Below are 14,139 nucleotides of genomic sequence, written 5' to 3'. Positions count from 1 at the left end.
TCAAGTATCAGGGAAATTTTATTTGATCAAATATAAACATTTTAAAAAAAAAAAATAGAGTTAGATAATAACTTATTAAATCTTAGTACATGACTTCAAACGCCATATATTTTGAAATATAGTAGTATATGGTATGAAAAGCACCATGCTTCATTTCAAAGTACAGCCATTCATTGCGATCCAGAGGAGAACCTTAAAATTAACTGCATTACGTATATGTACATTTTAAAACCAGTAATTACAACGAAACAAAACATAAAAAACAGGTGAGCGTGGCACCTCCATCATAACCTATATCTGCACTCCTAAATTCATGTCATAAGCCCCTCAACTAGGGGGACAGAAAGGAGCTATATCATTGCCTATTGTTAGGACAAATATGCAAAGAAAAAGTAAAACTTGCACCGGTCAGTCATCATCTGATAAACAGACAAAATCAGAAGATGTAGCTTGATGGGCTGAGTTAGCCGGCATGCTACCTCTTGTGCCAAATTGGGATTGGTTCAAGGAAGGCAAATCTGACATACCTGACAGTACATTTGGCGGATTTATACCAAATTGACTGGGAGCATCCACGGCAGAAAAGTTAGGAATGGGTAACCCACCTGTACTCTCGGGCCAATGCCCCCAATAAGGATCAGACTGAAAGGTTGTTGGCGTCAGTTGGGGTAACTGGGGAGTAAATAAGGGAGAATTTACAGGAATACCTGGTGCAGCCTGACTTGGTATCCCATGTGGAACTGTACAGTGACTAGGGGCTGGGACAGATGTTGGGGGTCTATAAGGCTGGAGATGTGGTGCACGGGCACGAACCTGCCCACTTGGGACAGATGTTGATGGTCTATAAGGCTGGAGGTGTGGTGCAGGGGCGCGTATATTCCCACCTGAGATAGATGTTGAGGGTCTATAACGCTGAAGATGTGGTGCAGGGGCACGTATCTCCCCACCAGCTTGAAGATTTACTGAGGGTGAAGTGATGGAGTTGATATGAGGTAGTCTTGCAGAAACACTTCCAGATGTATTGTAAGTGCTCTGCATAGGCGGTACCATAGTCTGAGAGCTGGTTGTAGCGTAGGAACTTTGCAAACTGGCTGCAGGAGGCCCAGAGGAAGATAGACTAGCAACCGGCGAGGACCTAGTAGCATTTTGCTGTCTTGAAAGCTGAATTAATTGCTGCGAAAAACTTGCATTTGCATCTGACATTAATATAGTGTGGTTAGAATAGACAAACAGAAAAAGCAGAGCAAATGGCTAGAAATGAGTAGAATATGAAAAGGATGGGATGAATGCGCCCACACACACAGCGAGAGACATGCATAGAACTGCAAATTTAATTTAATTAAAGGAAAAAAAATCCACCCGACTCTTATAAAAATTTGAACAGCCAAACTAAAAACAACTGCAACGGAAAATGCATTGGTAGTCTTAAAAGTTTATATATATATATATATATATATATATATATATATATATATATATATATATATATATTGAGGAAGATTATACTTACAACTTATTTTCATTTACAATCTCTTACAACCATATTTTAACTGTTGGTTTTCGCCAATCAATCATTATTATTTTCGCAAATCAAACTCATTAATTAATTATTAATTCGAAATAAATGATAACTGTTGATTGGCAAAAATCAACAGTTAAAATATGATTGTAAGAGGTTGTAAACAAAAATAGGTTGTAAATATAACATTCCTATATAAAAAAAAAACAGCAAGAGCCAGCACAAAAGTTCCAGATATGCATTGCTTGCTTGAGATCTAGGCTTCAGATGCCCTCTACAAACCCGCCGAAAGGGAAAGGCCCTCTGCTCCACTGCTTCTATCCTACAGGGGTCCAACGACATGTTTTTGTGCAGATTCATTCTTTCCTTCTTTTTAGGGGGCGGTGAAGGGGGTAAAATATAAGAGTATATAAAGAATAAACAATAGAAGAAGCACAATATTGTCCCCGTAAAGAAATCTACACAAATATCTTAATGGTATCAGCAATTTAGATATGTTTACAAGCGGCAAATATACTAGGTAGATACTTGTTCTGCCAAAAAGAGAATAACAGATGCCATATAAATTCCCACCATCACCACAGTCAGCATAATTGGAAGGGAACTATAGTGAGATTAGGTTTTCTTATCATATGCGTAGTCAGGGGGTTGAGAAGAATATAGATTGAGGTGCTTGGCCATATAATGCGAAGACCCCCAGATGCTCCCAAAAAAGCAAAAGTTTGTCATCTAGAGCTTGACACAAAAAGAGAAAGAGGTAGACCAAAACTTACTTGGAAAAAGGTAAAAAAACAAAACTTAATGGAGGAGGATATAAATTATTGAAAGGAGTGTCTTAAGACGAAATGAAGAAAAGTTATTAGCACTGTAGAGGTATCTTTATTGATTTTATTTTATTTTATTTTATTAGCTCCAAGTTATTAGCTCCTCTAGGGTATCTTTATTTCATTTTATTTTTCTTTTTTGTTGATTGCTATTTATTTATTAATTTATAATGTTTAGTGTTATTTATATTTTTTTAATTTTATTGCTATTCTTTTTTCCTTAATCTGATCATACATTTCATTTGGGTTCACCTACTACCTACCCCAACTAGTTTGGGATTGATACGACCCCTTGATGGTGAGTCAACATTAGTTAGTTAATTAGAGGAGTTAGTGGCATAAATGACATCTATAAAACAGAAGGTAAAAGTGTAGGGGAAGGATCTTGAGTCTTGGGCATTTGAATTGGGACTTGGGAGAGAATCAGAGCCTCTCTAATGCTCTGACTCGGTTTCTATAGAGTAGCTTGTATTTACCATAGTTTACCAATATGTAATCACGTGAATCTATATAGTTCATTTCCATTGTAATTTCCATTGTACTGGTGAGACCCAAAAATATCAATACAAATTACAGATTTCACGTCTCAATCCTTATTATTGTTCTATAATCAGGGATAAAGGTATTGATAATATTAATGATACTAAGTCAGGACTATAAAAGCAATTAGTCTAATATAAAACTATTAAAATACCATTCACTTAACAACTCGAACTTTTAGGTGAGATGATTGTTTAATATGATATTTAGAGTCAATGACTAAGTGGTCACGAGTTCGATCTTCATCATCCCTATTCTTCTAATAAATATTTAATTGTGGAATTTCTTAACATAGGTCATGCATTATCAACCCTTCAAGCTAAATGAGCTTTTGTGACGGGAAGTGTTAGAGAAGTCTAATATAAAACCATTAGAGTGCCCTTCACTTAAACACCAACTTTTATGTGAGATGGTTGTTTAATAGCAATATACCTTGTTGCATTCCTGATGCACCGTATGCTTTAAGATCCCTAAAAGCCTCAGCCAAAATCTTATTTATAAAAACTGTGTTGCGTTGTGTGTCCAGGTTCTTCCTTGTTTTCTGCAATTCAACCTCAATGTCCTTAATTTTAATTTCATACTTCCTGCGAAGTTCCTCACATTCCTTCTCGAAATCAGATTGCAACTGCAATTTCTGCTCCAACAAATAGAATAATATATTAGTTTTATAAAAGAAATAATGAAAGATATTAAACCTTAAATATCATCACAACAACGAGTAAACCAGAAGCTAACCTTATCTTCATGGTTTTTCATATTTTGCTCCGTCAGTTTATGTATTTTTTCCAATTCAAGTTTAAGTGGATCACGGCCCAAAGGTGGAACAATCCTGGAAGCTGATTGGGTTGCAGTTGGTATAAGATGACTATTGATCTCTGTTGGAGTTGACAAATTTCTTGTGTCTGAAGACTCTGTTCTGACTCCACCAGGCATAAGTGAATCAAGGTCAGGATTTGAGGCAGGTTGCTCAACAGCTTGATTTTGAACCTCAATTGATGCCTCAGGAATGTGGCTGGAGAGAGCATCTTCATTGGTTGGCTGGTCTTCAATTCCAGTCACCAAAGGTAAGTTAGATGGGCCCTGGTTAGAAGAAAGGAACCCTGCAGAAGGCAATTGATCCACTTGCTCTGAAGGCTCCATAACCACTGAAACATGATTGGATTGATTATCTGGTACAACATCAATTGGACTAGATAGCAAAGAGTTATGCATTTCTCTATATGTATCCTGGTCAAGTGGGGACTCTTCAGATGATGATGGCAGCACTTGTTCTAGAGGATCCATGAGATCAACTGGTCTTGGTACTGGAGTCTCCTGCAACAAATTGTTTTCTGTCACGGTTCCACGCACTCCTTCCTGCTGGTCTGATGTGGTACTTTTATCCACCATCGCACTGTCTGTCAATTGACATTCAGTCACTTCATGGCTATTTTCTGGCACTATGACTGGAATTTGTCCATCAGGTATGCTCAACGAGACTCTATCAGGAATTTGTTGCCGTAAGGAAGGCGGATTCAAAGGGGAAATTGTAGCTGGACCATTGCTTGGACTAGAAGCTCCACTAGGCCTTGATGATAACACTCCATCTAAAACTGAACCTCCATCAGATATTTGATTCGTGGATGATAAATTCAGAGGAGATGCATTCTCCGGATAATCAGTAGAATTGAATGTGCCAGGCATTCCCCCAGCTGCCTCCCTATCTAATACACTTACTGTGGCACCTTCATGACTAGTTTCGGGCACTTCAACTGGGATTTGTCCAGCAGGTATGCTTGATGAGTCTCCATCAGGATTTTGCTTCTCTAAAGGCTGATTCAAAAGAATAATAGAATTAGCAGCATTAGGACCATTGCTAGGAGTAGAAGCTCCACAAGGCCTTGATGATAAAACTCCATCTAAAACTGAACCTCCGTCAGATATTTGATTCGTGGATGAAGAATTCAGAGGTACATTCTCTGGATAATCAGTACAATTGAATGTGCCAGGCATTCCCCCAGCTGCCTCCCTATCTAATACACGTACTGCATCAACTTCATGACTAGTTTCGGACACTTCAACTGGGATTTGTCCAGCAGGTATACTTGATGGGACTCCATCAGGATTCTGTTTCTCTAAAGAAGGCTGATTCAAAAGAATAATTGAATTAGCAGCATTAGGAACATTTCTAGGAGTAGAAGCTCCACAAGGCCTTGATGATAAAACTCCATCTAAAACTGAACCTCCGTCAGATATTTGATTCGTGGATGAAGAATTCAGAGGAGATACATTCTCTGGATAATCAGTACAATTGAATGTGCCAGGCATTCCCCCAGCTGCCTCCCTATCTAATACACTTACTGCGGCCCCTTCATGACTAGTTTCGGGCTCTTCAACTGGGATTGGTCCAGCAGGTATGATTGATGAGACTCCATCAGGATTTTGTTTCTCTAAAGAAGGCTGATTCAAAAGAATAATAGAATTAGCAGCATTAGGCCTATTACTGGGACTAGAAGTTGCACATGGTCTTAATAACTCTCTATCTAAAACTGAGACATTTACAGCCCCTCCAGATATTTGCTCCATAGACAGAGTAACATCATCAGCTGCAGGCATTCCCACATGCATCTCTCTATCTAATACACTTACTATGGTCCCATCATCAATTTCCCCATCAATCAAAGGTGAATTCAGAGTGACAACATTGTTTGAACCATTGCTGTCATCATCCTCATGGATCTGTGCAGAATCCCCACAATTTGTCATGCACATTACATTTACACTATGGACATGTTCTTGAGGTGATTTTGAATTCCAGGAGGAAATTCTTTCATCAGACAAAGGTGAGTTCATAATGTCAGCATTATTTGAACCATTGCTGTTGTCAGCCTCATGGATTTGTGCAGCATTCTCACAATTTGGCAAGCACATGGTATTTACACTTAAGATAGGTTCTTTAGGTGATTGTGAACTCAAGGAGCCCATATTATTCACACCATCACTGAAACCATTAGCCTTGACTTCTACTGAGAAACCACAAACAGGCTTGCTCAATATAGTGGCATCAAATTTCCCTTGCCTAGAAGAAGGAACTTCAACCTGATCATCATTTGAACTGCTGATTTTATGCACTGCAAGAACCACCTCTCCACTGGGAACATCTGACGTTTCCCCATCACATATCTCTCCACTAGATTGAAAAACCAATGTCACAGTATCCTGCCCACGATCATTATGAGATTCACGACAACAATTTTCACACCCTTCACCTTCATCTGTCATGCCAGTGGCTCCATCAGAACATTGTTCTCTAGAATTTGAATGCTTAGAGATAATATTTCCTTGACTGTCATATTCATTTTCAGCAATATTATTGCACTTGTTTCTAGATACTGATTCATCTTTTGAGGCCATAATCTCCATCTCATTAGCACCGGCATGCTTGACCAGAGAAGTTTCCAGTTCAACTTGGCTACTGCATAATACATCTAAAGAGGAATTGGTGACAGGAGCTTCAGATAATCCAATCCCAGTTCCAGTCCTTGTCATGGATTCAACTATATTCTGAAAACTCTTTCCTTCAGCAACATGATCAGATACAAGGGCTTTGGAAGCATTATGGGGCTGTGCTTGATCATGAGTCTGCAAGTATTTAACACCAGTCCCAAGTTCCTTCGAAGCAACCATGTTTAACAATTCATCTGGTGCCCCAGACTCGAGGAACTTCCGCCTAGCTTCTAATTGCTTGGCCTCAAGATCCTTGAGACGTATTTCATGTTGCCTTTCCAATTCTCCAATTATTTTATAATATTCACTTTTAAAAACCTTGAGCTTTTCTTTTCTTATCACTTCATGGGGAGAAAAGGATTGAATAGCTGCCCGCTCTATTTTGTACTTTCTCTCAAATTCAGCCTTTTCAATCTCAATATCTTCTTTTAACTTTTGTTTCTCTTTCTGTTGCATCAGAAGTAGCATCCCCAACAGCTTATCGCGCTTCCGAATATCTTTTAAATTTTTGGAATTATCTTTCTTGGTCAATTCAACCTCTGGTGTCACTTCTGTATACGAATTAACCCTGTTTGATGATTCAGAAGCTTTTGGAGAACCAATGACATTAGAATTTCCTTTGAGGAATAAAAACTTTTCCCTCAGATCCGACAGCCTTGAATTAATTTCATCCACCATTTCTTTCTTACAGTCAAAATCCAAGTGCTGCTTTGCAAGTATGAGGGAAGCTTCAAAGTCAAGTTTGTGCTTTAGCAAAGAAGCGACTGTACAACACTGAACAGTACAAGAAAAAGATAGTCAAAATGGGTTTGTTGAGATGGTAACCATATTGCAAATAAGCAGGAGAAGAAATAGAGCAAACATAACTTCTTAATAACAAACGAGTTTCAGCCATACAAGCATTGTTCTATGTAAATCTCTACAAGGGAATGGTGGAGCCTTGTATCCAAGAAAAAGAGGTAAAAAAAATCCATAGAAAAGAAGAAATTTCATTAAATAGAATGAGAGAAAAAATACGATGTTCAACTGAAACCAAGTTAGGAAAAGAATGTTTGCAAAGTTACTTCCAAGCCAAGATTATTTGACCAAGAAACCTTTGCCCGACATACACATCAATTTTAAGTCATATAACATAAGAAACAAGGTTGAAGTTGACTAGCAAGATCAGGTATAAAGGAAAGAAGGTTTGCCTGTTAGGTTGCAGCAACAGACAAATGTCAATAGATGAAAATTCAATAGGCATCAATGTAGTAGAATGAAAAAGCATATTTATGGATTATTGTGTTATTTAGGGATAATGATATTCCTATAAATTTTGAAGAATACATTGATAATTCCTAAACAACCCTAACCTTAAATATGCTTCATCAAATCAAGCATGATGCACTTTTATGATTTTAGTGAGATGTAAGAAATCACATATATGAGATGAAAACAATCAAGAAATAATGACCATGGATTATCAAGGGTCAAGGATCATATATTGGTGTTTTTTTTTTTTTTGTGGGGGGGGGGGGGGGGGGGGGGGGAGGCCAGTTTTATTTTATTTTTAAAAAAAACAGCTATGTCAGCATGCAAAGGGAGGGACAGAGAAAATTGAAAAAGAAACAAAAAACAATGATGAAATAGAAGAAAATGCAAGAAAATATTCTGACCAGAGATAATTGAAAAGCTTGTAATATTGACACAGGTTCCATACAGATCTGGTAATTGTTCATAGTATATTCAAGACAATTTTCAACCATAATCTTGACATTGTCCTGCATTACAAAAATGTGTCAAAATACCATCAAATTCAAACTGTTATATAGAGTTCAGATATACAAATTGTAAAGCAACCAATTTTATAATTATATTGATTGTAGCTCTAAGAATGGACCTAGCAGGTCTGAAACTAGTCATATAAGTCTCCACCCATTATTAGATCCACAACTTATTGAACTCATCGCCTCTGTTCTTTATTCAATGGACATAGCAGCCATTTCTAACCCATTATGTTCTTTCTAGTTACTGTTCGAAGCAATCTCCCTCCTTTTAATATAAAAACCTTATCCTTTTCCTATTTCAGATATTACTTAACTTTCTAAACAAAATGTTACAATCAGAAATTCCATCAACAGGTTTCTTCAACTTAGCCAGGATCTATCGCTTCAACCTTAGATTTCAAAATTCCAAATCAATGATAAACGGACTTCATTCCTACAACATTATAAGCCAAAAATCACAAGTTTCAAACTAAAACATCTGCAAAAATAAGGCCCATTTAGTAATTATCCCAACATCCGGAGCTCAATGGGAACACAGAATCAAGTCAATCAAATTCTGAAGGCTTTTAACATTAATTAATATTACTAGACTTCCTACAATCTCTCAGAAATCACATTTCAACAATAACAAAATAATCTGGTAAATAAATTACAATCTTGTCAATGACAAATGACCAGAGCAGAACAAACAAATAGTAAGTAAAACGTAGCAAAGAGAAAGCAAGCTGCATACTGGGAGAAGAAGAATTTCACAAAGTTTTGCTATCTCTGGCTTCAGTAAAAGATGTAAACTCCTCTGCTGTTTCCTTATTTTCTCAGTTTCAACACCATTCCCTTGAGCACTCTCTGACATTTGATCAAGCAAACAAATTGAGTAGGAAATGCAATTCACATGGAATAAATTATCAATCAGGGTCAAAATGAGGAGAAAGGCGGGTTGAGGCAGCAACCCCAAAAACCACCTCACTTTGAGGCAGTGAGGCAAGGTGGGTGCCTCTTGAAACCGAGGCTGATAAATATGATTTGAATGATAAAAGAACAAAGACTAAAATGGGGGAATGGATAATTTGTGAAAGGAGGAAAATAAGTCCAGAATAAGGAGCCACTGCAGGGGAGCAAAACGAACTGATAATGGCAGATTATGAAGGTCATTATAGCAAAATTAAGCTGATTTGAGTCAGCAAGAAGTCAACAAGAGTTCTATAAATAGAGGACTCAGTAAGGAGAATAGTTAGTCAATTGTCTAGCTATCTTCTAGTGAGTGTGAGTGATCTCATTGTAAAGGGCTTGCCATTGGAGCTCTCTGAGCTAGTGTCTTTCTTAGTGAGGGTTATCTTCTTGTATCTCCTTTTTGCAAAATAATAAAGATAGACGATTCCTACCCTTGTTCTATCAGAGGCAACCAGATTAAAAAAATTAGAATTCAAGCAAATAAATTCTAAGGGCCTGTGTTAGGACCCATTTGCAAGGTATGGGACTTGGAGTCCCACATTGGTTGTATGGGCAACTAATGTGGGGTTTATAAAGCCTTGGGCACTTCCACCCTTTGAGCTAGCTTTTGGGGTGGTGCACCTCAAGGTTCTTATCAAATGGTATCAGAGCCTTCCACTATGTCTCTCGGTTGCAATCAAGCGGCGCGGGTGGTGACGTCGGCATTGCAGTGTTCGCCCGGGGCTAGTAAAAGACTAGCTCAAAGCTAGCCCGCGTGGGCGCCGGGACTGCGGAGCGTGGTGGAATGTTAGGACCCATTTGCAAGGTATGGGACTTGGAGTCCCACATTGGTTGTATGGGCAACTAATGTGGGGTTTATAAGGCCTTAGGCACTCCCACCCCTTGAGCTAGCTTTTGGGGTGGTGCACCTCAAGGTTCTTATGAGCCTGTGACAAGAAAATAATAAGAAAAAGCAAGCCAAGTCAAATCTTAAAAGTTGGGGATGGAGGAAATGATGAAAGTATGCTGTTAAGATGAGTTTGTTTTGTAATAAGAAGCTAAGATGAGTTTGTTTTGTAATAAGAAGCTAAGTTTGTTTGTGTTTCCTTCAGTTTGAAGTTGACAAAAGAAAAGGGCAGAATGTGTCTCAGCTATGATGAGAGAAAAACTACTAAAAAAATAAGAATGATCACCATAAGCTATGACAAGCCACCTAAGTTAGTCCTTTGACACAGTGAAGGAATTTTATATTTTAATTTTTTTGCTTCTTTCTATATTTTCCCTCAGATAGACCAGATTGACTACTCTACCACTACATATTTCAAACTTAATAAGATAAAAGTGATTACGTAAGGGTTTAAGAGCCATTTTGGTTACCCATGAGGTTGCAACTCAACTAGCTTTGGCCCCAATCTCTAAGACCATAGGCCAAATGTTGCTAGAGATTCGAACCTCCTCTAGGCCACCTATCCCCTTCCCCTACCTTAGGGTTAGCACCTCCAATGTGAAAAAGAAAATGAGTCAAAATTGGTTGAAAATTCATAATACAACCAAGGTGGATGCCTCAAGCCTCAAGTAAAAGGCAACGCCTTCTCATCAACATTGAGGCTACTTAGGTGGCGAGAAGCTGTACCAGGAAGCCTCCTTGCCTCATTAGATCTCCATATTTTCCAATAAACACTGTTATAAACACAGAGTTGAACTAGTCAAGAATTAAGAGACATTACCCACAGGATCTTCAGATTTTCCTGCAAACGTATGTAGTGGTTTCAGAAGCTACCATAGGAAACAGCAAAGGGTATAATAATTCTTGCTATTTGTCAACATCATTGAACTGTGAAAAGTCAAAACAAACTGAAACTTAAAATGATGGAGACCACTAACCTTCCTTGTTTCTAGTAGATAACTTTTCACCATCAGATTTTGAAGAAGGCTGATCAACATTATTGATCAATTTACTCTGATCCCTTTGCACATCTGATAAAGAGATCCGCCTACAAAAACCAACTTAAACCCACTTTAGTCCTTTCTATGTATTCATTTAGTTCTTTCCTTTTTTAAATTTGTTCATTTTAGACCCTCAATTTATCAATCACATAAAATGTCCTTATAGTGATCATCCATCCAAATTATTTTGTTAATTTGCAATATTTCAAATAGTTATTAATTTGGTAGTCTTAGATAGAAAAAATCCAACAACACACTTTACATAATAATTTGAATAAAAGTTTACCAAAGTACAAAAATTGCTATAATTGATAAATCAAACATGGACTAAAATAAACAAAAAAAATGTACAGACTAATAAAATTTTAATTAGTACTAAAATTATAAAAGGACAAAAGATGCTTCACATGACATCTCACGCATTATATGTTGAATGATTTTTTTTTCATAGAAATGTATCATATAAGCCAAGGTGGTTTGGTCAGATAAGAATAACACATATATAAAGAGAACGGATCAAAGGGAATACAGTAAGATTAAATGGGCTAGCAGAAGACCTAGGAAAATATTAGGAGAAACCTTGAAAAAATACATTGCCAATGTTGTTAAATAACCCATCTAGCAGACCCCACCTATGGGATAAAGCTAAGTTCTTGATAGAAATGTGTCATATGATCATGAATTGCAAACCAAAGTAAAAAAAGACATATTTTTGGGACAGAGAAAAGACAAAAGCCAAACCACTTTTTAATATATAGAGAAAGGTATTTTCTAAGAGAGAAAAGAGGAAACTACATGAAAGCTAAACCTAATAAAAGCAACAAAACACACCAAAAGGCCTAAGCAAAGAATGGCTTAAAACTCATATTTCATATTAACTCAGGAATAGCATTGATTGATTCCCTATCATTTACTAACAAATAACAATCACCTTATCCTTTTGGAACCCCAATTAGTTTGCAATAAAGGTGATGTTGTTGTTATCATTTTGGAAAAAGATCCACTGGTCTCCACGATATTGCTATATAGCCTTGATGGGCCAGCATCCACGACGAAGTTGCAGTTTTCATCATCTGAATGCATGTCCACCATAGATCTTTTTCTCTCAGAAGATATCAAATTTTCACCCTTATCATGCCCAACACATTTCCTAATCAAATTTTCATTTAATATGGAATTCTTTGACACTAACATCCGTGATGTCTCCTCTCCACGGCAATCAGACAGAACCTCAGCAGGTGCCTCTCTAGTCTCAGGTATTGTGTCATTACATGGTAATAATGAACCTAGAGTCACATTATTTTCTAATAGTTCTTTAACAGGCTCACTCAGGAACCTAGACTCGGCGCTCATCTCTTTGGCTTCAGCATCTTCATCTGGCAGAATAACATCCGTGGGGACTGCTCTACAGTTTAAATGATTCCCTTCAAAGCACTCGTCAATCTTGCCCCCACCCCTGTCACCACCTTCCTGAATTGATCTATCCATCCTACTTGACTCCTCATGGCAATCTGGCAGCCAAGGAATTAAAGGAAAAAATGTAATATTAATATTAACAATAACAATATACTAAAACTAGCACACCTTACTCAGCAACATTTCAATTATCTGCATTTCGAGAACCAAAAACAATATTGAGAGACTTGAACATAAGACCAGGCAATATTATCATCTATAAAGGTATCACAGCCAGAGAGAATTGAGAGAGTATTGAGTGTGTGTTTGTGTCAGAGAGAGAACTCTATGTAATCGATAATAATGATGGGTTGTTACAATCACACTAAGAGAAACTCTAACTAACTCTACCACCTTGTATAATAGTGTAACTGGTCTGAAAATAATCCATAACTACTCCATTGAACACAACTACCTCCACCAGCTTGTATAAAGTGTAACTGATCTGAACTAATCCATAACTATGCTTATTATAATCTTGTTTTACAAACTAAAATTGGTGTTTTCCCTATCAAATGGAAGGATAAGACTCCGTACAAAAAAATAATGATTTTGGAGCTGAACCGAACTAGTCTGAGAGATAAAGATTCTGTTGATGCTGAAAAGGTCGCTCCTTTATGAGTTCACGGATACGAATTCATTAAATAGTTCGTATCTTCGCAAAAAAATGCAAAGGCAAGACTGCATTCTCATCCCTATCCTCACAAAATTAAGGAGACTTTGTGCACAAGGTTTTCCCTTTATCCGGTGGGATTTGCCCATTTTTTTAATTAAATTTATAAAGAAAAGCAACAACACCGAGAGGCTAAGAAAATGACAAAAAAAGTTAAAGAAAGAATAAAAATAAGAATTAATAATGAGAGTGACAAAACTTGCAGCTTAGTCTAAGAATCAAAACTACGCAACCTAATATATTACCTGTGTATGTTTTTTTAAAGATAGCACGATAAATACGAGCATCCATTGTCCTAATTTTAAGATTCGAAGAAAAAGTTCCATGATCCTCATCCTCACTCTCTTCCTCAGCCTCAACCATCAACTGTTTCACAGTCTTGTATTTTTTCGGCTGATTCTTCGAAACCGAGCATTCAGAACTAGAAGCTGAAGGATCCGAAGAAGGAGAACAGGACCTAGTTGTTTCAGATTTGCTTCTAACGGCAACCGTTGGCGGCGGCGTTCGCTTCTCAAATGGTTCACACTTGCGATTGCGACTACTCGAAGGGCTCAGAACAATTTCCTTCGACAGTGTCTCTCTGGTAGACACTGTCATTGGCCCTTTAAACTCAGCGATGAGACCGGAAACAGTATCGTTTGCCATATCTTCGGCTAAAGCCTGATTTACGAACCGAAACGAAGAACACTGTAAACCCTAATTCAGAGAAAATAGCAAAACTCCGGAGACATGATGATATCTTAGCAATGTTGATTTCAGAAAGTGGGAAATACTCTCTTTCTTTCTTTCTTTTTTACTGAACTTCAGAATCAACCGTTTGGGAAAGTGGAAAACGCTGTTATTGTAATGGTGTTTTTAAAGACGGTTTGGTGCTAAATCAAAAGGATTTGCTACATTAATTATAACAATTACCACCATTTTTGGGATTTGATATGTCACGTCGATCACGTACGTTAAATATAAGCGGTGATTCTAGGTTAAAAATATATTTTTTGTAAA

At 37.4% G+C, this 14,139-nt stretch overlaps 1 pseudogene; it reads right to left on the bottom strand.

Moving 5' to 3' along the window:
• Positions 1-270: 270 nt before the first annotated feature.
• On the bottom strand, positions 271-13,817 carry LOC133285621 (uncharacterized; annotated as a pseudogene).
• Between the last annotated feature and the right edge of the window lie 322 nt (positions 13,818-14,139).

The sequence above is a fragment of the Gastrolobium bilobum genome, unplaced genomic scaffold (genome assembly GCF_033153095.1).
Source record: "Gastrolobium bilobum isolate Gb01-03AN ecotype WA unplaced genomic scaffold, APGP_CSIRO_Gbil_v1 utg20167, whole genome shotgun sequence".
NCBI lineage: Eukaryota > Viridiplantae > Streptophyta > Magnoliopsida > Fabales > Fabaceae > Gastrolobium > Gastrolobium bilobum.
Note: the sequence above shows the minus strand (reverse complement) of the source record. Positions and strands in the feature narration are given on the sequence as shown.